Raw genomic sequence first — 24,308 nt, 5'->3', positions numbered from 1 at the left:
TCGGACTCAAAAATACAAATATAGAAATTATCCTTTTTCTGTACTGTATGGTTTATTTTATAGTATATTATATTCAGAACACTAATCCACAGAATACCTTAAAGGCACCAGCTCCCATCTGATCTTGGAAGCTAAGTGGGATCAGCCCTGGTGAATACTTGGATGGGAGAATGCCAAGGAATATCAAGTACTATAGGCTTTATTTCAGAGGGAGGAACTGGCAAAACCACCTGTAAGTAATCATTGTCTAAGAAAACCCTATGAAATTCATGGAGTCAGCATAGGTCAACAGGTAACTTAACCTGCACACACACACACACACACACACACACAAATACAAATCTATGATTTGTGATTCAGAAACTGAAAATCATTCCTGCCATATGTAATAATCAGTGTGTGTCTCTCTCTCTGTGTCTGTGTGCACCATCAGCAGCCAATTGCCTCTCTTCTTTCATTTATTTGCATTAAACAGTAAAGGCTTTGTATTCCACAAAGCTAAATCAAAAAGCTGCCTAGCAACTAACTGGCCCGCACATCAGACAAATCTACTCACAACAAATGCTGCAACCTGTGACATGTTATGAAGTATTCAAGGAAGCTTTGAGTCCCTTACTACAGCCAGAGTATGGGAGATGTATAAAATACTGCAGTACAATGAAATTAATACAGTGAGAAGTCATGGAAACAAATGATTAAGAATCAATGCAGTTGTGTACAGACAAAAACCAGTCAATTTGGTTAAGCTGGACACATAGTTGCTCAAGGGGTGTACATTTTGAAGAATCATGGACATATCTTTAAAACAACTCAGAGCAATACTTATTCAAAGGGGCTGTTCCCTTGGCAATCTTTCTAAATACATCAACAAGAGTGCTATTTATTCAAAAGAGAGGCTTGTTTAAACCAGCATCCTCACTCCCACAATGCTGAAGCAGATGCCCCTTAGAAAGGCCACACTTAGAACATGATGAGATGCCTTTTCTCTTTGTTACTCCCAACAATTGATGTTCAAAGGCACAAACGGAGACGTCAACAAAACGTTGCACTGTGAACTCCTCCTCCTTAGCATTCGAAATGGTCAATTAAGATCTCTTCAAGGATACTCTATCAATTGCCCCTGATTTAACATTCTTAGTCACCCCAAAGGTCAGCTTTCTATGGCCAATGATTGTTGACTGACATTTTTGGGGTATCTACTCCTAAACAATGTGTGTGTGGGATTGGTACTTTTGCCAATAGTGGGGTTTCCCAATGCCTGCAGACATCCTTTTCTACTACTGTATGTGGATATTGCTATTTTGTCTATGTACGAACTAGCAATGGGAGAACTGAAAGAGGTATATAGAATGTTGCCTCTGATCCTGGGCATTGCTTATAGATAGAAGGTACACTGAGCTGTACTAGCAGAGGCTGCCTATTGGTTTCCAGGCACAGTACAAGGTGTTGGTTATTACCTTTAAAGCTCTACACGGCCTGAGTCCAACCTACCTAAGGGATCACCTACTTCCTGGGTCCAACCTACCTAAGGGATCGCCTGCTTCCATATAATCCACCCCGTGCACTTAGGTTCTCCAGGGGGAATTTATTGCAACCTATAAAATCTAGATTGACTGCAAACTCCCGGAGGACCTTCTCTGCCGCCACTTCCAGATTGTGGAATGCCCTGCCGGAGGAGATCCATCAGATGACCAACTTAGACTGTCAAGAGCTGTCAAGACGGACTTGTTCTGGCAGGCTTTTCCTGAATAGAATCCCTTAGCCAAATAAAAAACATAAACGACCCCCCTTCCCATCATGTACTTCCCATGACTCAGCCGTTTTGATCACCTTGTCTATGGATCATGATTTGTTTTTATTTGTTATTTGTTTTTAATAGACTAATTTTAATTGTACTATGTTTAATTCTTTTTTAGGGGGGATACGGGGACACTGTATATACAGTGTATTGGACCGATTTTAGATATAAGCCACTTTGATTGTTTGGCAACAGAAAAGCAGGATATAAATAGTGACCACAAATTCCACTGATTCCAAATAGTGACCACAAAATGACTTATTTTGCTCTTAAAGCAGGAATGAAGAAAATCCTGGGGGGGGGGGGGGGGGGGGGAATAGAAAGGGTCTATATTTGTGGTCTAGTGCTGAAAGTGTATTTCTATATGCTGGGAAAATCCAGCCACTCGCTTGCCAGTTTTCCAGTTACCATTAGGCCTGAGGTTAAACTCAATAAGAGAACAGGAAAGCCTGAAGCGGGTGGCAGGTCACATCATCATCCGAGCTAAGCAAATAGTACTGGCACTCTGACCATGTCAGTCCTGGCTCCACTACAACACTGGTAGCAACAGCTAACTTTCTGTTGTATATCTTAAAAGGGAAAGGGTCAAAAAGCAGGAAAAGCAAACAGCTGCAAAGTAATTTATGGCACATTTTTGAATGCCCACCTCTGTAAATTCAAATAGACAAACAAAAGGAATCTGAAGCAACTGAGGTTAATTGTTTCATGATATGCCATTTCCAAAATGTGCCTGTTAGATCAGGGAGACAGGGCTCATTGAATAGCCAGAGATGCCTCTTAATTTTCAAAGCTCAGTTTGCAGCTGATAACAGGAAATGCATATGGTTTTACATTTTTCATTACAGACTTCTACACAGATGGCTTACCTTACAGCAAATAATTCTGGGGCTGTTTGGTTCTTCTGTGCAACTCAGAAATGTTTGCTGTTTTCTGGAATTGAAAAAGTAAAAAGAACATGATGATCATGGAAGATTTAGTTGAATTATCTGTCAAAATCTTGAAGTAGAAAAGGCTTCATCATCAACAAAGAAAATGTTAATGACAAAAACTTTAATGTTAATATATAAAAGTGCAGAGTGGCTTTTGTCACATCTAAAGAAAAGAAAATCGCTATGACTAATTCAGACCTACAGAATCTCCTTGGGATAGATCATAGAACTATATTTCTGGCCAGTAAAATAGAACAAGGCATCGTTTCTGCAGTCTGTCAACTCTGGTACATGATAAGAAAAGGGTTGGGATGTTTTTTCAGCATCTAACTACATGTTCCCAGAATGGAAAGTAAGGCACCAATAAAGCTACCTCTTAAATACATTGTACTCCTTATTACTTCAATTTTAGTCATGTGAAACATACTTATTTTGGACTCTGCAACAAAAGCTTGACACAAGCAAACAATGTACGAATAATTATCAGTTTCCTTCATTCTCCAAGTACACTGCCTGAACATGCAGATCATTCTGCCCTTTTTGTTTTTTTAGCTAGGCTCCTCAAAAAGGTCATATAAACACCAGTAGCATACAACAAATTTTTAAGATTTTCGGTTCTCTTGCAAAGAAATTATTATCTGTGGCTGCTTCTACACTGCAGTAATAATCTGGTATGTCCTCAACAAACTATATTTCCCAGAATTCCATAGCACTGAGCCACAGCACTTAAAGTGAGGTCAAACCAGATTATTTCTGCAATGCAGATGCAGCCAATGTCTATTAAGGAAGCAGAACAATTGCACTGTGGCTGAAGTGTAGTGTTTCTTTGTGAGGCAACCTGTACTGCAGACATGCATGTTGGAAAGGTTCTGTTTCAAGGAAGATGCTGAAGTGATTTCAGGCAGCAAACCACTGCTTCCCAAAAGCTGGCTGGATATGCTGCCATGAACATTCCTCCTCTTGCTATTCCTTTTCATTTTGAGCACCTTTTTCTTCTTTGGCACCTCTCCTACTACTCCACATGAAAACCCATTTAACCCATAACCCAAGCAGGAGGAGGGAACAGGTAGGAATTTTATCTGCCACCAAGCTTCTTGTGCCAATGCTTTTCAGAGTGCCTTAACAAATATTCAGCATCTAGAAAAGGATACCTATATGGAAAAATACTATTTAGCAAGATATCAGCAAGTTTAAGGAATTGAGGTAAGCCAAAGAAGAAGCCAATCTACATGTTAAACTTGCACTATCATTTATTTCTAGGAATAAAACAGAATTATGGAGAAAAACAATTATTTAGTATGGATCAAATTCTTGGCAAGCGCAAGAGTTTAACTGTTCATGAGGCCATTAAAATTATTTGCACACCACTGTCCCTCTGCTGTTGTCTGTTCAGAAACTCTTGAGGGAATCTATGTTCTAATGCATGGCAAGTCATTTTGATATTTGCTTTGTTTTCAGAAACTATGTCATCTTCATATTGGCATGATTTAACATATATCTTGCATATTTCCTAATAAGGGAAAGAATTCTGTAGTTGCCACAAGAACACAATATAGCTGCAAACACTGTCACCTCAATTCCCCTCTCTGAAGAGACAAAAATTATATACTCTAAATTTATTTATCTTAGGTAAACAGCAAGGACCATATTATAAACAGCATTGACTTCACTTCAACTTGTTAAACCTTTTCATCCCCCATTCTTTATAAACAGAAGTGGAAGAAATTAATGTATGTACATAACAGCAAATGTTCTCTCACCATTTTACTTTTTAAAAAGCACTGTTTTTATCTTATATAAACAGTGGTGATGGAATTATAAACACCATTATTCCACCTCCATGTTAATACTCTCATTATCTTGCATAAACAGAAATGAAGAAATATGTACATGACACCAATCAATCCTCTTCTTATACAAAAACCTAGCTCTTTTTAATCTTTCATGAACAGTGGAGGGAGATTTAATGAATTAAAAATGTAGTTTTCTTGTTATGTAGGGTTTTTTTTTGTTAAGTGAAAATGCATGAACGTATATTCTAAAGGTATATACAAAGTGTCAGTAGGAAACAATGCTCCACACAGGGCTTTCTTTTCTGAAATTATTTTCTATGTTGATAGGGCTTGGAATTTAAGTTTCTTGAACTTAAATGACATGGTTTATTCATATTGATGGAAGTTACCCTTCAAAATCAACGCTAGCCTTTCCGCGCACCTTTGTGGTTAGTGTAACCTCTTATTCTGTTTAAGATAACCAAGCAATTGGATTATCTGGAGCAATGGGCAACATTAATAGAAAGGCAGCAATAGTAACACCATGTACATTTCTATACTGCTTATCAGTGAATTCAGCATTCTGGTTTACTGTCTGTAAGTTATTTGTCCCCAACAATCTGGGTACTCATTTTACTGACCTATGAAAGGATGGAAGGCTGAGTCAACCTTGGTGCCTCTGACATCAAGCTCGCAACCTTGTGGTTGCAGTATCAGTATTTAACCACTGTGCCACAAGGCTCCCTATCATATGGGTGCTTGCTCTCTAGGTCATCTTAATCAGTGTGTCTCAGGCCATCTGATGTGGGCAACTAACTCTCCCCTCTAACATGCCATGGCATTATACTATATTTGTGTCCATTGTCTACATCTCTCTCTCTCTCTCTTTCCTAGACATTTGTTGTGGGTTGGCAGCTAATGGCTTGGACCTTCACTTTGAATGGAACTGATTGAAATTATTACACCATTACTAGGCAACCGCTACTCTTCCCCTTTCTGTACACTTCTAAGGTTGCCTAAGACCATTCCTGCACATTTTTAAAAAAGAAATTTTGTTACTTGTATTAGCCCTAGGGGAAGGGGGCAGCATTAATATGGTAGAAAGTTACAGAATCTCTTGCAACAGAACTGTTCTGTTTATAGATTGTGTGCTCCGAGCTTTCAGAAGGGTGGGCTAAATATAGAAAGAAATAAACTTTAAAACAAGAGTGTCCTGAATCTCTACATTATAAATTCAGTTTTGCTAGCTCAAACAGCAGAAGACGACATAAAATCAGAGCTTGGAAAGTCACTTTTAAAAAACAAAACAAAACAAAACAAAAAACCCAAAACTGAATATGACATCATATTGAAGTCACCAATATGACACCAGGCCATGGCAGAATGATGTTCTGGGCCCCAGAGGATCGCCTCACAACTGCTCAGTTATGGGTGGCTTCAACATACGTATTATTATATTCATCCTTCTCAAAAGTAACCTTCCCAGTTCTGCTCTGACTTAGCATATGGGCTTTACATTTAAACTATTCATTCATAATAAAATATTTTAATATTTAAAAATCAGTTTTTACTGCAAGTTGCTGTATAACACTGTAAAAATATGATGCCCATAACACACTGTTAGAAAAGCCATACATAATCAGACTAAAGCCTCTCTAGTCACTGTTGGTTTTTAAGTGCATAATAGGACATAAGAAACTGGCATTTTCTAACAACCTTATGCATGTTTACTCAGATACAAGTCTAATAGAGCTTTTTTGGGGAAAAGGATACATACAATTTTGTGTTGAACAGAGCTTTTAAAAAGTGTATCTAGGATTTGTAGTTAAACAATTTAATACTTTATAGTTTATGTTGATATGAAACCATGCATTTGTATTGATATTAAAATATATATAGATGGCCTTTTGATTCAATAAATTCCCAGGACAATTTGACAAAAATAGAAAAACCTATAATAAAAATATGAAGCAATATTAGGGATGTACTTTGGATTTGGAGAAATCCCAAGGTGAATCTGGCTGAATAAAACAGATTTGAGGAATGCCCACATCAAAGCAGGGCTCCTTCAAAGCAACCTAATAAATCCTGAAGATTCATTAGCAGTTTGAATGTGAATGAAAGAACCTATGACAGAGTATGGCCAAGTTGTACTAAAATTGACAAAATGACCATGCTAGCTAGAAATTCTGTGTGTTTTAGTCCAAAGAAGTATGTGTTCTAGTCTAAGCTTTGCAAATGACATATACTTTTTTCACACACATTTTGAAAGCATACACAAGAAATGGGGTAAGGAGAAGAAATCACATATAAATCCCACTCCTCTTCAGTCATTTTCACAAATCCCACCAAAAACAAACAAACAATCAAACAAAGTTGTCCTTTTTTGAAAACCACTCTTGCACAAAACTCCTTCTCCCATGCATGCAAAACTTTGGTGGCTTATTCTCCTCACAAGCAACACCTGTCAGTTCAAACAGCATCAAATTCTGCATAGAAAGCTTGCTTGGGGAAAATGTATACAGGCATGCAAAACAAACACAGATTTCTTAAGCGACTACTACCATAAATGAAATTAAACTATGACAAAAAAAAAGGTAATCACCATTTTAAAACTGCCAGAGCTGGACAGTGACAGGCATGGATCTTTTCATATCTGAATCACAACAGGGGCCTGAGTTGAACTGGACTGTTTCCAGGTAAGTCCAAACAAAATTGGACTGTTTTTTGGAAGTCCCAAATTGTGCTCTTGAAAAATTGTGGTTTGAGCACATCCTCGCTTATTGTATGTATAACACCACTTGAAAGAAAGCCAATAGTATTGGTATACAAAGCCAAAAAAAAAAGACATGTGAGGGTATATTTTAAGCATGAGGTATCCTTACCTCAGCAGCTTATAAATACATGGCAATAATGCACCACAAGAGAAAGGATTCCCGAAATCATGAGGACAGTACATTACCAGATTAATATTAATCTCTAGAGTGCTAGATTAATTTCCTGCCTATGCTAATGTCCTTTTCATTACTGCAGAAAATCATCATAGGGAAAAAACCCCTTTAATTTACAAAAAGTAGCAAAGACTTAAAACATTAACAACTTTCAGTTCAATATGTAAAATTAAATGGAAAAAAGCTATGTCAGTGGTATATAATTAATTTTATTTAGTCACGCAGAAATCACAGAAATTTGGTAAAGTTTACAGAACAAATTTCATATTGGCTTCACACTGAAGAAACCTATCTCTACTAAATTAAGTCTAGTTAGTGCTAGCAAAAGAACTGATCAAATATGCACATTTTGGGAGAAAGATAAAACTATCATGCTCATGTAAACATACAGTTCAATATATGTTTTATTTACAAAATTCATGCCTGACTGCAATCTGATAAAATACTTCAGGATATCAGGCATTACATTAAAGAAAGCAAAAACCATCTAGCTCACCATGGTTTACACTTATCTGCTATTTCTCCCCAGGGATTCAGACTTGAATTATAATGCTTCCTTTGGACATCTGTTTTTAAACGTCTTTCTATTAATCCAATTCAGTCAGGGACTAAGTTTTTCATGAAACATTTAAGATCACAGGATTTCTCATATGATAGGGAGAACCACTGCTCAGAAACCAATATTCTCATGTATCACCTTCATAGAAGTGAATCAAACTTTTCAGAAATTGTTTTATTGGGGGGAAAATAATGAGCAAAGGCATACAACTGAGCACTAAAGTCAGAATCATCCAGGCCATTGCATTCCCAATTATCATGTACAGATGTGAGAGCTGGACAGTGAAGGAAACAGACAGAAAGAAAATCAACTCATTGGAAATATGGTGCTGGAGAAGAGTACTTAGGATACCATGGACAGCCAAGAAAACAAACAAATGGGTTTGTGAACAGATTAGACCAGGTCTCTCCTTGGAAGCTAAAATGATCAAGTAGAGACTATCGTATTTTGGCCACATCATGAGAAGGAACGGCTCACTAGAAAAAAGAATAATGCTAGGAAAGGTAGAAGAAAGAGAGGAAGACCAATAATCAGATGGATAGACTCAATTGGGGGTCTGGGCAGAGCAGTAGAGGATAGGGATTCTTAGAGATGTCTCATCCACAGGGTCGCCATGAGTCAGAACCAACTTGAGGGCAGCTAACAATAACAAAATGGTAAACTAAAGGCTTTTTTAAAGACATAGGGATGGAGCAGATGGGCAGGAAAAAGCATCTAATTCCTGCTTTTCCTAAAAGAAGGTCGAAACCCCACTGCCCACATGGCCCACTCCCAAGGCGGGCCAAAGATAAACTGATGGACCGCCCAGCGTGGCATCAAGTCATGCCGCTGTGTAATTTGTTTGTTGCCTCCCCACCATGAATATGCACTATCGCACAAGAACACCACCTACAACCTCCAAATAACTCCCATATCCACCCAGATGCCATTGCATTGCATGGCTGCTCCTTTGATAGGCCACACAGTCACATATCCAATGCTTCACCTGTACAAGGCATCGGGGCATCGGTGTGTGAGTGATCCATTGGCAAAGCACAATCATTGAGGGCCCCCCTAGATGCCCCCTTCAACCCATGCCCCCTGTTGTACTGTCTGGTTTGTATATATTGTAATTACACCCATTGGAGTTGTCACACTTTCATTTTTTTTCTTTGATGCAGCCCCACAATCACATTGGGGCATTTATATGCAGGCACAAAGATATGCATTTTCACCCTGAATTGGACTATCCTGGCTTCTTTTCGCTCTGGTTTTTAGCCCCAGAGTGTAGCTTTGGTCTGTTTTCCAGCTGCTTTTGAGGCATGTGATTTCTAAAAGTCCCACCTTCAAAGTGGCTGGAAACCACTTTATTTTGCCCATCTGTTTCACCCCCACAGAGAAAGAGAGACTATGAGGGAATGAATTAACATGAATTTAAGGGCATAGTTGTATATTGTGACTTCAGCTTCTGTAGAGATGAAAAAAAGATGAGAAAGAGGAATTCACAATAAAATTAAGTCTCAAATTAGATTAGCTGTTTAGGTTTTAGAAGGTGTGAAAGACATATGTTTGTCATAGCATAATTTTCCTCAGCAACTCATATTACATTTATCATGATTTTTTGTGATCATTCATTATAAGGTAGAGTTTTAATTTTCAAGTCTGATTGCTGAGGTATGTAAATCCCACTGTGAGAGGGAAAGGAGATCAGTTGTAGGTAACAAGCATTTCCTTTCATGTCTACTTTGGCCCTTAGAGAGAGGTCATTAATGAGACTTAAAGATAGGTAGAGTTATTCCCTGGCTTTCCTTATATTCTGTCTATATAATGGAGAAGAATCAGTGCTGAGGAACAAACATTGCAAATTCAGATACCAATATGAGACTATATCAATTTTAGGAAGTTGGCTGGGTGTGGAGGAAGAGCACAAAAAGAGTAAAGAAGATTCCAAAGAAAGGGGATCTGGAAACTCAAAGTGACACAGAATTCAGGGGACTGTGGCATGCAAAAACAAGCATTTATGTGGGACATGTTTTAATGCAAGTGACTTGGTCTTGAAATGGTGGTTCCCGGGTGAACATGAAATCCACAGCATCTTAGTTCTCACAGCCAGTTCATGGGTTGCAGAATGAGTTACACTGGAATGAAAGCAGCTTCAGCATTCAGTCATCTCTGGAGGTCCACTCTGCACACAGTGGGAGTGGGATGTTCCTTCCTTTTCTATGTCAGGAGTGGAACGCTGCATGAAACTTGCAAATGGACTTGCCCTCTGCACCCAGGTCTCTTTAGCATCAGGCAAAATAGAACTGATTTTCTGACTGGGACTGACTTAATTTTCAAATAGAAGCTATTCTTTCATGATTTGAAGGATGTTGAAGATCCTTCAAATAATTAAACAATAGACAATGCCTTATAATTTATATTTTACTGCACATAAAGTAAAGCCTGGGGGGATATTCTAAATTTGCATTTGCTATATTTATAATTAGTAATGGATTTAAAAGCACCATCACAATTTTTGACCGCAAAGCTATTCTTTAGTGCACAGAACTCCTAGCCACTTGTGAAATGTTTCTCAACTATTATGTTACAACTATTATATTATGCGTGGGGTGGAGAACAGCTCATAAGAAAAGCAACCAGGTTATGCACCTGACCTATTGCTGATCTCTTTGCAAAGGCAAGTGTTCTCTGTGAACAGTTTCATTAAAATGAATGAAGAAAGAAGAAGAGTTGGGCTCTTTGAAAATTGGAACAAAAAAAAGTTTTGATTTTTTTAAAAAAAGACAGCATTTAAACTTTAAAATATAAAAGCAAGGAGAAAATAATGTACCGTTATTGAAATAAGTAGGTCATTAAAAATAACTGTATGTACACTTATTGCAATGTCTGGTCCTCATAAGTGGATTAATGGATTTCTTTTTTGAGACTTTCCAAAACACTTTGAGCTTAGAACATGCATGAGAAATTTTAGCCAAAAAGATTGTTTCAGAACTTACAAACCACTGTAGAGAGGGAATGAAAGTGATGTCTCTTCTACACTTACAATAAACAGAGGTAATGAATTTAAAGTGTATTCTTTGATGGAGTAACTAAAAATTGCAGCACTGATGTGCCCTATATAGATTCCAGTAAGGAAACCAGGTGAGAAAATGTCAAATGAGAGATTATCCTGTTTTAGAGCAATCTATTCCACATAGCTAGTCAGTGCTTGTTCTGTGCATCTAAAGACAGCCTAAGCCTATTTTTCATGCCTGTTGTAGCCTTATAAAAAGAATAGCAGCGCTGTGTGACAGATTCCCTTTCTAGGCAGGCCCTGCAGTTGCAACCCTTGGCCTCTTGTTGTCCACCTTGCTCCCTTGTCCCTTTTAAGGCCTTCCTGGGCTCAAACTGTGTTGTGTTGGTAGGCCTCTGACTGCTCCTTCCAGACCATCTGTTCCGGTCCATGGTGCCCTTGAGCAGAGGCAGAATACCTTCTTTACATTTATAACCCTGACACTATCAATTCCAAAGATTTTTCAGGCAAAAAGCATTAAAAAGCCTTCGGGTGAGATTCCATTTAGCTGTTTCCAGTCAAGGAAGATAGCAATGGATGAAATATGCAATGGCCTGACTCAGTATGAATGAACCTCCTGAATGGTTGAGGCCACCCAGAGGTGGACCCATTATTTAGAGCAAGAATTGCAGCATATGGTCTTTAAAGCCCTGGCCAGACTATGGAAACATTTTTTTACCATAGTCTCTCCCCTCCCACCAAGCCTTAGTTCGGTTTTTTAAAATGCTATATTCCTAACTTACTGAAATAATTTCAAAATATGCTTGCAAAAATACGTTTGAGATCAGAAACAGGAAACAAATAAAATGAGTCCCAATTTCTTTAGATTTTTCAACGCTTATGATTTTTTTTAAAAAAAGTATAGCAGTACAATTGAATACAAAACACCCTACTTAGTGTTTCAGATATAAAAAGTTTCATATAGGAAATTCCAAACAAATCATGTAGATGATCTCAGAGGATATTTTGTTATGTTTCCATAAGCTTGGAGGTGTTATGTATGTAGAAAGTTCATAAAAAGTGCTGAAACCAATGCTGACTGCTAGCGGGTCATAGGTCTGACTATAGTTGATCTGACTGTATTGGAAATTGTTCTCTCAGAAAAGTTGTTATTCTCAGAATGCCTTGCGTTCAAACACAAATATTTTTACCCAGAACTGTTGCTGTTATTTCAGTTATAGTCATTGTATGTACACAAATGGAGTGTGCTTAATTCTGTTCCTTTATCTTCTGTACAGTCCATGTATAGTTACCATATGTGCTTTTAGACAACATATCTATGGAATCTAATGTTACTGCAGTTCTCAGGCTATGTTTGGCTTCCACTACATGTATTGCTCACATCTTGTATTTAGTTAAAAATACATTCCGTTCAAAAATAGTTTTTTCATTAAAGGATGACTCTCCCTCTGTCATCCGCTGTTCAGAATACTGTTTCCCATCTCATTTTTCTCATTTGATATTATGATCACATTCCTTGTATATGTGCTTCTGTTACTCATATACCATTTCTTTCTCCTTTTCATATTCTTGAATATTTGTGCTCTCTGGCTTAGATGAAGGCAAAATTCCACTGTACCTTGGAATATGGTTTTTCACACATGTAATTCATGAATAGATACTGAATGCTGAACATGTCTGATTGACTTAACCTATGTCACCACACATGGAAAAACAGCCAGCTGCTGATACTTGGAGTTAAAATTTTGTTGCTCAACATATTTGTATCCTTTGCTCATCTCTTCCTTGGTCCATCTGGTCATATAGATTGCCGTGACATGGGTCTGTTCACTTATACGCACTAGACATGTCATGTATGATATCACACACGTGAATCAAATCACACTAGTTCATTACTTCCATCTTTTCAGGCTAAGTTTTAGTAGCCATGTTTCTTTATGATATCATGGGACAAGAAACCACTTAAAGCTATCTGTAGGTAGGTTATTGGAAATGTGAATATATCTGAATATGAATGAAAAGGGGAATCTAGTCTGATTCTAAGCAGATATGTCCCTAGCTCTAATCATGGTTAAATAATTTGTGTGGTATAAAAGGGATGGCATTAGGAAGGCACATTAGGATCCTCTAAAGAGTCAGTTAAGCCAGTGGTTCTTAATCTATGGTCCATGGATCCCCAAGTGGATGCAGTGTCCTCACAGGGGGAAAATGGAGGCTTGAAGGCTGCTCAGCCCATCTCCTCCCCGCAAGGGAGTAGCTAAATGACAGGAGCCAAGGCAAAAGTTGGTTGGTTGGTTGTTGCTTGCCGTATGGCCATGCTGCTGCAGAGAGGAGGCAAGCCAAGGAGCTGAGCATTTGAGCAATAGTACAGCTGATTGACAGACAGCCAGCCTTTTCTCTCTCCCTGCTTCTTTCCAACTGACAGTAGTCCAGTCTCCTATATCAGAAATACACCAACCCCCTTTTTTCCCTTCTTCATCAGGGCAAGAGGAGGCTGAGGCAGGAGAAGAAAGGAGGGAGTTAAGAAGAGTGGGTGGACTAACCCCCCCCCCCCAGCACTGGAGTTAAATGAGATTTAAAGCAAAAAAACTGGAAATGCCCAAAGTTTATCATACGACATCACAGTTAACATGAAATAATGCCAAGCAGGGAAAACCGGCAGCTTTTTACTTTCGGAACAACCTGAAGGTACAAGAGGTGCTGTTTTTCTCTGTTTTGTGTTCAGATTAATTTTGCGTTATTTCACTTGGGCAGACCCTTAGTGTGATAAACTAACCAAATTTGCAAGTTTGGTTTAAATTTGAATGTACTTTAAATTGTGTTTAACTAACGTTTTCCCATGGGATCTCCCTTAGTGTGATAAACTCCTCAGTCATCTTAGAATCATAGAATCGTAGAGTTGGAAGAGACCACTAGGGCCATCTAGTCCAACCCCCTGCCATGCAGGAAATCCAGATCAAAGCATCGTCGACAGATGGCCATCCAGCCTCTGTTTGAAGACCTCCAAGGAGGGAGACTCCACTACACTCCGAGGAAGTGTGTTCCACTGTGGAACAGCCCTTACTGTCAGGAAGTTCCTCCTAATGTTGAGGTGGAATCTCTTTTCCTGTAGCTTGCACCCATTGCTCCGGGTCCTAGTCTCTGGAGCAGCAGAAAACAAGCTCGTTCTCTCCACAATATGACAACCCTTCAAGTATTTAAAGAGGGCTATCATATCACCCCTTAATCTTCTCTTCTTCAGGCTAAACATACCCAGCTCCCTAAGTCGTTCCTCATAGGGCATGGTTTCCAGACGCTTCACCATTTTAGTCACCCTCCTTTGGACATGCTCCAGTTTCTCAATATCCCTTTTTAATTGTGGTGTCCAGAACTGGACACAATATTCCAGGTTTAATCAGATATTCCTGTAATATCTCTTTACTTTTCCTGTGCTGAAATTCCCCTATTCTGTCCTCTGCTCCATTATCCTCAGGTTGAGCACCCTTTTCCTTTTCTGAGAAGACCGAGGCAAAGAAGGTGTTCAGTAATTCTGCCTTTTCTCTGTCTTCTGTTAGCATTTTGCCATCTTCTCCATGCAGTGGCCTTACCATTTCCTTCTTCTTCCTTTTGTTGCAGACATATCCAAAAAAGCCCTTTTTGTTGTTCTTAACCTCTCTAGCAAGCCTGAGTTCATTCTGCACTTTAGCTTTTCTACACAGGCTTGCTATTTGTTTGAATTCCTCTTTGGTGATTTCCACATTTTTCCATTTCTTTTACATATTCCATTTAAAACTTAGCTCATTTGAAAGTTCCTTAGTCATCCATCCTGGTTTCTTGAGACATCTCCCATTTTTCTTCCTCAATGGAACTGTTTGAAATTGTGCCTTCAGTATCTCCCCCTTCAGAAACTCCCATCCATCTTGAACTCTCACCTCTTTTAGTATTCCTGACCATGGGATCACTCCCAATATTTCTCTAAGTTTACTAAAATCAGCTTTCCTAAAGACTAGAATGCCTGTCTGACTATGTCTGGCTTCTCCTTTCCATTGTATAACAATCGCCAGGAGAACATGATCACTCCCACCTAAGGATCCCATCACTTGCACTCCATTAACTAGGTCATCCCTGTCGGTTAGGATCAAATCAAAAATAGCTGATCCCCTTGTTGCCTCTTCCACCTTTTGGACAATGAAATTGTCTCCAAGGCAAGAGAGGAATTTGCTAGACCTTGAGGATTTGGCTGAGTTTGACTTCCAGCAAATATCAGGGTAGTTGAAGTTGGCCATCACTACTACATCTCTCTTTTCTGAGTGTGTGGTCATCTGTTCTAGAAAGGCATCATCCAGTTCCTCCGTCTGACTTGGGGGTCTGTAGTAGACTCCCACAATAACATCCCTGTTGTTTCCCTCCCCTTTAACTTTTATCCAGATGCTCTCCACCTGGCTTCCAGGACTGATGTCCTGGATCTCTTCACTGGTGTAAATGTCCCTGACATATAAGGCTATTCCTCCTCCTTTCCTGTTTGGCCTATTTCTCTTGAAAAGGTTATACTCCTCTATTTCTACATTCCAACCATGAGACTCATCCCACCAGGTTTCAGTGAGGCCTATTATATCATATTTGCTTTGTTGTTCTAGGAGTTCAAGTTTATCTTGCTTATTTCCCATGCTCTGTGCATTAGTGTAGAGACATCGCAGACCAAGGGTCCCCTTTACTTGCTGTCTGTGCAAGTTGCCTCCCATTTTTGGGTCCTTGCACTGTTTGTCTTGTTCCCTCTATGAAAGTTTGACTATTTTCTCTAGCCCTTTTGCCTTCCGGAATACTGGCTCCCTCCCCCACATAACTCAGTTTAAAGCCCTCCTGATCAGATTTTTGAGGCTATTGGCAAAAACATTTTTGCCAACTGGCATGAGATGCAACCCATCCCTTGCCAGAAGTCCCTCCTCATGAAATCTCAGACCATGATCCAAAAATCCAAATCGCTCTTGGTGGCGCCATCTCCGGAGCCAGTTATTCACCTCTGCTATTTTCCTCTCCCTTCCTGGACCATGCCCTTTGACTGGGAGAAGAGATGAGATGACAACCTGTGCATCCATCTCTTTCAACTTCCTACCCAAAGCCTCATAGTTCCTTATGATATTCTGAAGGCTATGCCTTGCAGTGTCATTGGTTCCCACATGAACCAAAAGAAAGGGGTAACAGTCAGTTGGCTTGACAAGTCTTGTCAGCCTCTCTGTCACATCATGGATCTTTGCCCCAGGGAGACAGCACACCTCCCAAGATATCTTGTCAGGATCAGAAACCCCTGGTTCAGTGCCTCTCAGCAAAGAGTCCCCCATGACCACCACACGCTTCCTCCAAGGCTTAGCAGTGGCTGTTCCCTTTGGTGGTACTCCCAGGGTCCCCTGCTCTGTCCCCAAAGTCTGTCCCTGCTGCTGTTCCTCATCATCCTTGATAATAGAGAGAGATTCAAATTGATTCTGCAGCTGCAAGCTCACAGAACATTCCCTGGTTTCCCTACTTCTGTGTGTGACATTCCTCCAACTATCTACTTCTTTTGTGTGTGAAGTGACCTCCTCCTCCTGTTTCCTGTCCAGGACCATCTGGTCTGTTCTGGTCAGAAAAACCTCTTGCTCCCTATGATGCTGAAGTGTAGCTACCTGGGCCTCCAGCTGCTGTACTTTCTCTTCTGAGAAGGCTACCAGCTTGCACTTGGGGCAGGTGAAGTTCCCCACATCTGTGGGCAAGAAGACAAACATCCCACAAGTGTTGCAGGTGACTGCAGCAAGTCCCTATGTGTCCATACTGAAAAGTCTTAAGGAGGCACTGAACAAGACTATGGGCTTCCTCTGTTAAACAACAGTGTAAATAACCCCTGTGGGCCTGGCCTTTGTCCCTAAGCATTGTTAGTGGGCTCAGTTAACTGGGACTCTAGTTATGTACAGAGCTCCTGGCTACTAGCTAGTTCCAGAAGCAAGTCTCTGACTCACTTCCTCTGAGCAAGTCCCCACAAGCCCCTTAGGGGAGTAGTGAAAAGTAAAGTGTAAAACTGAAGGAGATGTACTCTAGCACTGTGCCCAGGTGACCTTCTCCTCTGTACTCCAAACCCTCCTTGACTATACAAAATAAAAATGAATGTGAAAAGAAAAATTTTAAGCTCTTACCCAGGCAAATTCTGGGACATCCTTTTGCAAGGAATGTCCCAGAATTCCTCTACCATCAGCTCTGTAAAATGAGTCTTCTAGCTCCTCCTCCTCTTCCCAGTGACCAAAAGGAATGGCTCACACTTTTACATTTTTAAGCTCTTACCCAAGCAAAGTGGACACAGAAAACCAGGCTCCTCTTTTGCAAGGAATGTCTTCTGATGCTCCCCAGAGTAGAGTAGCTACATGACAGAAGGCAAGGCAAAGACTGGCTGGCTGGCTATGTTCTGCTGTCCAGTCAGTCACAAACTGGTGGGAAGAAGCAGGAGAAAAGTCTTCTCCCCCTGTCTCCAGCACCTTTGAGGGAAGGTTTAATGGCTGGATAAATTGTTAATGGTTCAATGTTCAGGTATCATTATTATTATTAATAGTATGTTTTTAAACACTGGTGGCACAGTGGTTAAATGCCTGTACTGCAGCCATTCACTCAAAACCACAAAGTTGCGAGTTCAAGACCAGCAAAAGGGCCCAAGCTCGACTCAGGCTTGCATCCTTCCGAGGTCGCTAAAATGAATACCCAGACTGTTGGGGGCAAATTAGCTTACTTGCTAATTAGCTTACTAGCTGTTCACCGCTATGATCTTTGGAATAGCGGTATATAAATAAAACAAATTAAAGTTATTATTATTAAATCTTAAGCCTTGAGAGTCTACAGCAATAAAATATGTTCAAAGGGGGTCTGTGGCAAAGAAAAGTTTACAAACCACTGAGTTAAGCAACAGATTCTAGCTTTTATCTGCAATTAAAAATATTTTGAGAAGAAAAGGATCACTTTGGTGTATTTAGAAGGCAGACTCAATCATATAAAGAATCCGAACTGTGACAATTGGTGATGTGTGCATTTTAAAATTCAGCAGTTTGAATGTTGGACTGGGACTCGGGGAAATCAGACTCCAAATCTTTGCACAGCCATGAAAAGCTACTGGATGACCTTGGGCAAGTCACACCCTCTCAACTTAAAAGGAAAGAAGTAGCACCTCTCCTCTGAATAAATCTTGCCAAGAAAACCCTATGATGGGGTGCCATAAATCTGAGTCTATGTGAAGGCACATACATGACAATAGTTACCATTCTGTTTTATTTTAGTAATGACAACAGTACATTCCTATAGATATTCTAACCTCTTTCTACTACCAGCCAGCTAATGCTCTCCTTGATTTTCTTATTTATTAATTTTTATTAATACCTCATTTTTCTTTCCAGTTAGCTAGCCTATTACTATACCCTAGTTACTATACCCTTGTCTGCAAATTTCAGTAAATAATATCAGTGTTATGGAAGTCTCAGCTCTAACATGTCTTCACAGATTGACTCTAGATATAATTTCTTGCTTAAACAGACTCATATGATAGTCTTTGCTTTGATCCTTTCTCTCTCTACTCTGTTAGGGGTACCATATCTGCAGGGCTTATAGTTTATAAAAAGGCAACCATATTTTATATGCCTTTGATGTTATCTTTAAACACAGCTTTGATTTTAAAGTTGTAGTCAACAATTTCTCCATTAACCTTGGTTTCATTTTGGTATTAGAATGATTGTGGCTCTCCCCAAAGGCCTGTTTGGAAATCTGTAGTCACTTGTCGACTACTTTTTCTTTTTTGCTTCTTTTTCTTTTAGGCAAGAGCATAAGATGGTTAAAATGAAAGACTTTTCACTGTTTTGTTATTGAAAGTATATTGCTGTTTGAAAGAATATTCAAATGCTTACTCAGAAGGAAGGGCTAACTAAATGCCTCAATTACCTAATTATCTATTAAGGTATAAATAATGCTGCATTCTCTTATCATACTCACATTGGATTAGCTATACCAAACTTATAGTAAAAACTATGTGTAGATGGAGACCATAGAGACCACCCTTAGTTCCTTAGACAAAGGTTAGCACAGAAATGTAACAAACAAACAAACAAACCATGTTGAGCTTTACTGTATAAGATCCTTTGAATATAATATACTTGTTTCAGTCAAGCATTCTAACCACTGCATAAATGTGAAACTTCAGCACTCATATTTATCTTAAAGGACAATAATTTTTGTAGAAAGTATCTCTCAAATCCCCACCCCACCCCTAGCCAGCACTGGATAGACTACTTTTATGCATATACTGAAATTCATCTTGAACATCCTCCATAGTTTTGTAAAGCACATTTTATGAAAGGCATTAATACAAAAGAGAATATTTGCGACATTGTTATATTAATACTTGGGAGGGGCTGAATCCATGTGACAACAAGTTGGCCTCAGCTATATCCCCACTTCTATCTATATTAGCTAGGGGTGATGAAAGATGTAGTCCAACAAAATCTGATAAACCACATATTTCTCATTCCTGCTGTAAAGATCAGTAATAGGCACGAGGGTGAAATTTGTTTGGCTCACATATCATCTTCCAAACCAGTGATATTTCCACTTTTTTGTCTGGCTCTTAGAAATAGCAGACTGGTGTAGAAAAAGGGACAGAACAAACGTAATGGCGGAAAAATGAGGAAATAAGCAGAACTGAACTTGACAGATATGTTCTTAATAGACAAAATAGCTGCTGTCAAAAACAATGGATAAGACATGCAAGATATTTATATTTTGTGTTTGAAGTGCAGAATTTTATTAGCAGATAGGAGGAGCTCTGAAGTGATTTTTAGAACCTTAAAGAGATCCCTAACTGGGATGACAAAGCAACAGATAAACAGAGGAGCAAGTATATGCTTCATTACTATTTCTTTCAATTAAGTTTATATTTGGCATACAACCCACTTGCCTAATAGGTTGTTGTTTAAACTTTTTGTGTGCTTCTGCAGATTCTGAGGACTAGTGACTTATTGCATGCTTTTCAATCACTATCCTATGGCCAGTACTGTTCTCTTCCATTCTGCAACAAGCATAAATTCTTGTCCTGCTAGAAAACATTCAGTGATGAGAAGGCCCATCTTTATGCTGATAACACTAAAATATATAATAATGCCAACAGCTGGTGCTACAAATGGCTTTTAAAAACGATGTTCATTCACTAAATTCCTCTTGCTACTTTTGACATGAAACACGCAGTCTCTAATTATTCTGATCAAGACGGTGAAATACAAAAACAAACTTTAATTGTGTTTAACAGATATTTAATCAGGATTCACTGAACTACAGATTAAAGCTGAAATTCATAAACCATAATTACCCGATTGTCGCAATCTTTTTGGTCCACATTCTGCTTCCGTCTGGGCGTCTGGCACTTTGCCCTAAATTTCTTTTAGTGTCTTCTCAGCTTCGTTGCTGTTCATGTTTTCCCAGCAGAGATTTAGCACAGATTACAAAATATCTGTTCTTGGCAACTTTATCAGCCTTTTTTCCTTGCAAAAAAGTTTATGTCTCTTATGCCTATACCAGAAATCCTGGATCAGAAATACAGTAGCTTGTGCAATTGTCTCAACTATAAAATTGGCTTATCTGCTGCAATCTGCTAAAGGATAATCAATTTCTATTTTTTCTTTCTCCTTTTCATAATAAAGGCTTTAATAAGAAAGACACAATTCTATATTAGTGTTATACTGATGGCTGACTGCATCAACAATGTTAATTAAGGTTGCCAGGTTTCTGACTTTTTCTGTGCCTTGATAGCAGCAATATGGTAAGTCAAAATTAAGCAACTGAAATTTCCCCCATCACATTATTTCCATGCAGCTACTTGATGAACTTAAATATCTCTGTGTCTAGTGTGTAATATAAACTGTTCAAATCTTAGCATGCCTTATATTACACCTCAACATATGAATGGAAGAGGTGAAAAACAGTTTTTCCTGAGTGACCCATTTCACTCTCAAACCTTAGAAGGGGCAAAATGAAAAGTAGGAGGTACAGTCAGTCCTTCTTATACACTGATTTTTTATACACGGATTTAAGCATACACAGTTTGAAAATGTTCCAAAAAAGTATAAATTTACCTTGATGTTCCATTTTTATTAGGGACACCATTTTGTTATGTCATTATACTTAATGGGACTTGAGCATACACGGATTTTGTTATACACGGGGGATCTTGGAACCAAACCCCAGCGTATAACAAAGATCCACTGTAATACAGGTATAATTGTTGCAATTGCCATAGATTTCCTTTCCATATACATAGGAAGGAGGCAGAGCAGCAGCTATTTCAGGTACTTTGCTTCCAAGAGACTCAGTGAAACAACTGCTGGAGAGTACCTTCATGCTATGGTAACTATCTCCTCTCTTTGAATAATAGAGAAAAGGAAGCAGGTAGTGGAACCTATTTTCACCAGGTCAGAATATTTGTCCATCTAATGTAGTGCTGACTAGTAACAGTGCTAGCAGAATATAAAAGAGGTCTTTCCTTTCAATTACCTGTAGCATTCAACTGGAGATGCCAGGGAAACAAGGTTTGTCCTGAAGAGAGGGTGTATTGTGGTCTCCCATTTAATATCAAGGTTTCATCTCAATATGTGAACTATTCTGCATCTGCTCAAAAGACACCCTCCCCTGCTTAAATAGTAATTTTCTTCACTGGTGAATGTTCACTATTAGCTGGGCTTAAAGGAAAGAAGGGGACAAATTTCTAAGTTGCCACTAGCACTGTTGCCTCTTATTTAGAAAGGTTGTTTCTACCCTTTTGTTTTCCAAAGTTTTCAGAATGAACCACATGTGCTTCTCAGGTGGCCTCTTTATTCAGACAGCCTGCAAAACCAGAACTACTCAGCTTCAAACACAGAACTGTTATCATATACTTTTAAACCAAAAAGACATTTTGCCAGACAAAAATCCACAGAATGGCCTCCATGAACGAATATCTCACAGCAGAGATGGGGCAAGTTTTTGATGGTGGTATAAAATGTTGTATAAAATGGTTGGCCTAGCTGCAAGTTCAGCTGAATCCTCTTTCTGAATTCTGCTTTTGAGGACATCACAACTGTATTTATTTGATTTATATCTCACTTTTCTCCCACAATATGTGGTACATACAATTTAAAAAGCATTAAACAATAAATCTAATAAAAACGTTATCTTAAAATATTATTTGCTTTGATAGCCTAACTATGGCACGGTCCACAACGCCTAAAAAGGGTGGCCTGCTGGTGCCTGTTTTTCCTCCGCAGGTAAGCCGCAGCTGCCAAACTGCGTGGCTTCCCTGTGGAGGAAAAAGAACCCATAAAAAGTGGATTCTTTTTATGCCATGGTGGAGGCGTAACAAGTGTGCCACTGGCACGCTGGTTATGTCAGTGCCGCACAGTGCCATGCTGATGCCACACAGTGCTTATGTAACAATGGCTGTGCCCATGTTACGCCCTTGCCACATGCTAGGGTTGTGGGGTGTGTGGGCGCTCCGCCCTCAGGGAAACCTAGCACGTGAAGAGGGCATCACAAACGGCCCATGTGTACCGGGCCTATAGTACCCAGGCTAACATGTGGACAGATGATGGGGCTATGTGTCTTTGGAGAAGACCCAAATTCAGAGGTCCATGACCCCTTTAAACACATAATGTCCTTTTAAGCAAATAACATGTGAATGAGGCTAGTATGTCTCCTCTTCTTTGACTCCTGCTTTGTCCATAGGTTGCCTTAACTTTCCCAACTGCAGCTAGATCTTGAATATATTTACTCAGAAGTAAATACTAGTGTGCTGTAAGCTATGTTTCAGAGGAAGCAGCTGGAAAACTGAATATTCCTTGCTTAGGAAAATTATGAAACCTGTGGCGTCACCAGATGTCCACAGCCAACTTGAAGGCAATGGGTGCCCTATATGTGGGATTCAGCTTACACTGAGAGCTGCACAACAAAGAGGAAATGTTTCAATGGGGCTCAAGCGTACATGGAATTTGTCTTATGCGGGGGAGGGGGGAAACGGGTCACCCCCGTAAGACAAGTAAACAGTGTACATACAGACACATACCACTGAGTAAACTGAACTTCACTTATTGTTATATAAACTTAATATTGCTGCCTATAAAAGCGATAGCTCTGAAAGAAATTGTAACAGACACTATTCTTACATTTCTGGACTAACCAGTAAAGGCAATGTTTCTGCCTATTTTTTGGTTGTTCAATGTTTTTAATGTTTTTATACTATTACTGTTTAATTCTGTTTTAGTACTGGGAATGGGGGGTAGGTCTAGGGTTTGATTTTTTTAACTCTATTGTAATTTGATGTATTTTATTGTAACCTCCCTGGATTCTTCGTGATTGGGCGGGCTAGAAATAAATTATTATTATTATTATTGGCAGATTATAAAAAAAAGCCCCACAATTTTAATATAGCTGAAATTAGGTATAGAAAGGCAGCCCTGGATCCCGTAAATCTCCAGATTGTGAACCAAATTCTTCAAATTCCATGCAGTTTGTAGGATGTAAAGTCAATGCCACACTATCTTATTGACTGATCAAAGAACCTCATGTGGCCAAGCTTCAATTTGTTAGGCCTAAAAGCACATGTAGACAACATTTCAGGACTTCAATAGATTTGTACTAATAAGATCAAACTAACAAACTTCTTAGATTGTAGTAATTTGTTTCAATTTTGAGTTTTATCTTACATTTATTTAATGAGCATTTAAATCTCCTCCCCAATTTTTTTCCACCAGTTTGAGACTTTAAGTTAAAAACACTTGACTCCAAGGCATTTACCTCCACGCTTAGACAATGAAAAAGAAACTGCAATATAGTAAGAGTGCTATTCTTAATCCAAACTATTTCTCTAAAAACAGTTCACAGGCCTTTGAGTTGCAAAATTGTATATGTCTAACCTAGCAGACGTCCGCACTTGCAGAACCTCTATAATCTATTTAGCAGATTCTTCTTGGAATAATCTGTCCCTAGACTGGAAGTTTAGTGTTTTTAAGTGTTTTATGCTAATGTTAATGGTTAGCACTGAGAACAGATGTACCTGGCTGTGATGTGATCTACTCTATTAGGCTTTTAGGAGTGCTGTATTCATATTGGCTTAAATTTTATGTCAATTTTCAAGGTGTGATGACTGTACTGGGTGTACTCAGTGTTATTCCCTAAAGTGTGATACATCATTTATGTGTGCATTTTTTCAATATGGGAATATCTTTGCAAACCCGTGAGCATATTTTTTCTACTAGGTTTGTTAGTTCAGTCCTTGTATTCTATTGTTTAAAAATACTTTG

General features: G+C 39.0%; 1 protein-coding gene across 7 annotated transcripts in view; it reads right to left on the bottom strand.

Annotated features, from left to right (window-relative positions):
- The window catches only part of ZBTB20 (zinc finger and BTB domain containing 20), a 642,360-nt gene that overhangs the window by 165,161 nt on the left and 452,891 nt on the right, over nucleotides 1-24,308 (bottom strand). For all 7 annotated transcript variants that reach the window (XM_042458100.1, XM_042458099.1, XM_042458096.1 and 4 more), the window contains one exon: nucleotides 2,665-2,728. The gene's annotated coding sequence lies outside the window, so the exon portion shown is untranslated. The remainder of the gene's footprint in view (nucleotides 1-2,664; nucleotides 2,729-24,308) is intronic.

The sequence above is a fragment of the Sceloporus undulatus genome, chromosome 3 (assembly GCF_019175285.1).
Source record: "Sceloporus undulatus isolate JIND9_A2432 ecotype Alabama chromosome 3, SceUnd_v1.1, whole genome shotgun sequence".
Taxonomy (NCBI): domain Eukaryota; kingdom Metazoa; phylum Chordata; class Lepidosauria; order Squamata; family Phrynosomatidae; genus Sceloporus; species Sceloporus undulatus.
This window is presented reverse-complemented; position numbering and strand designations above follow the sequence as displayed.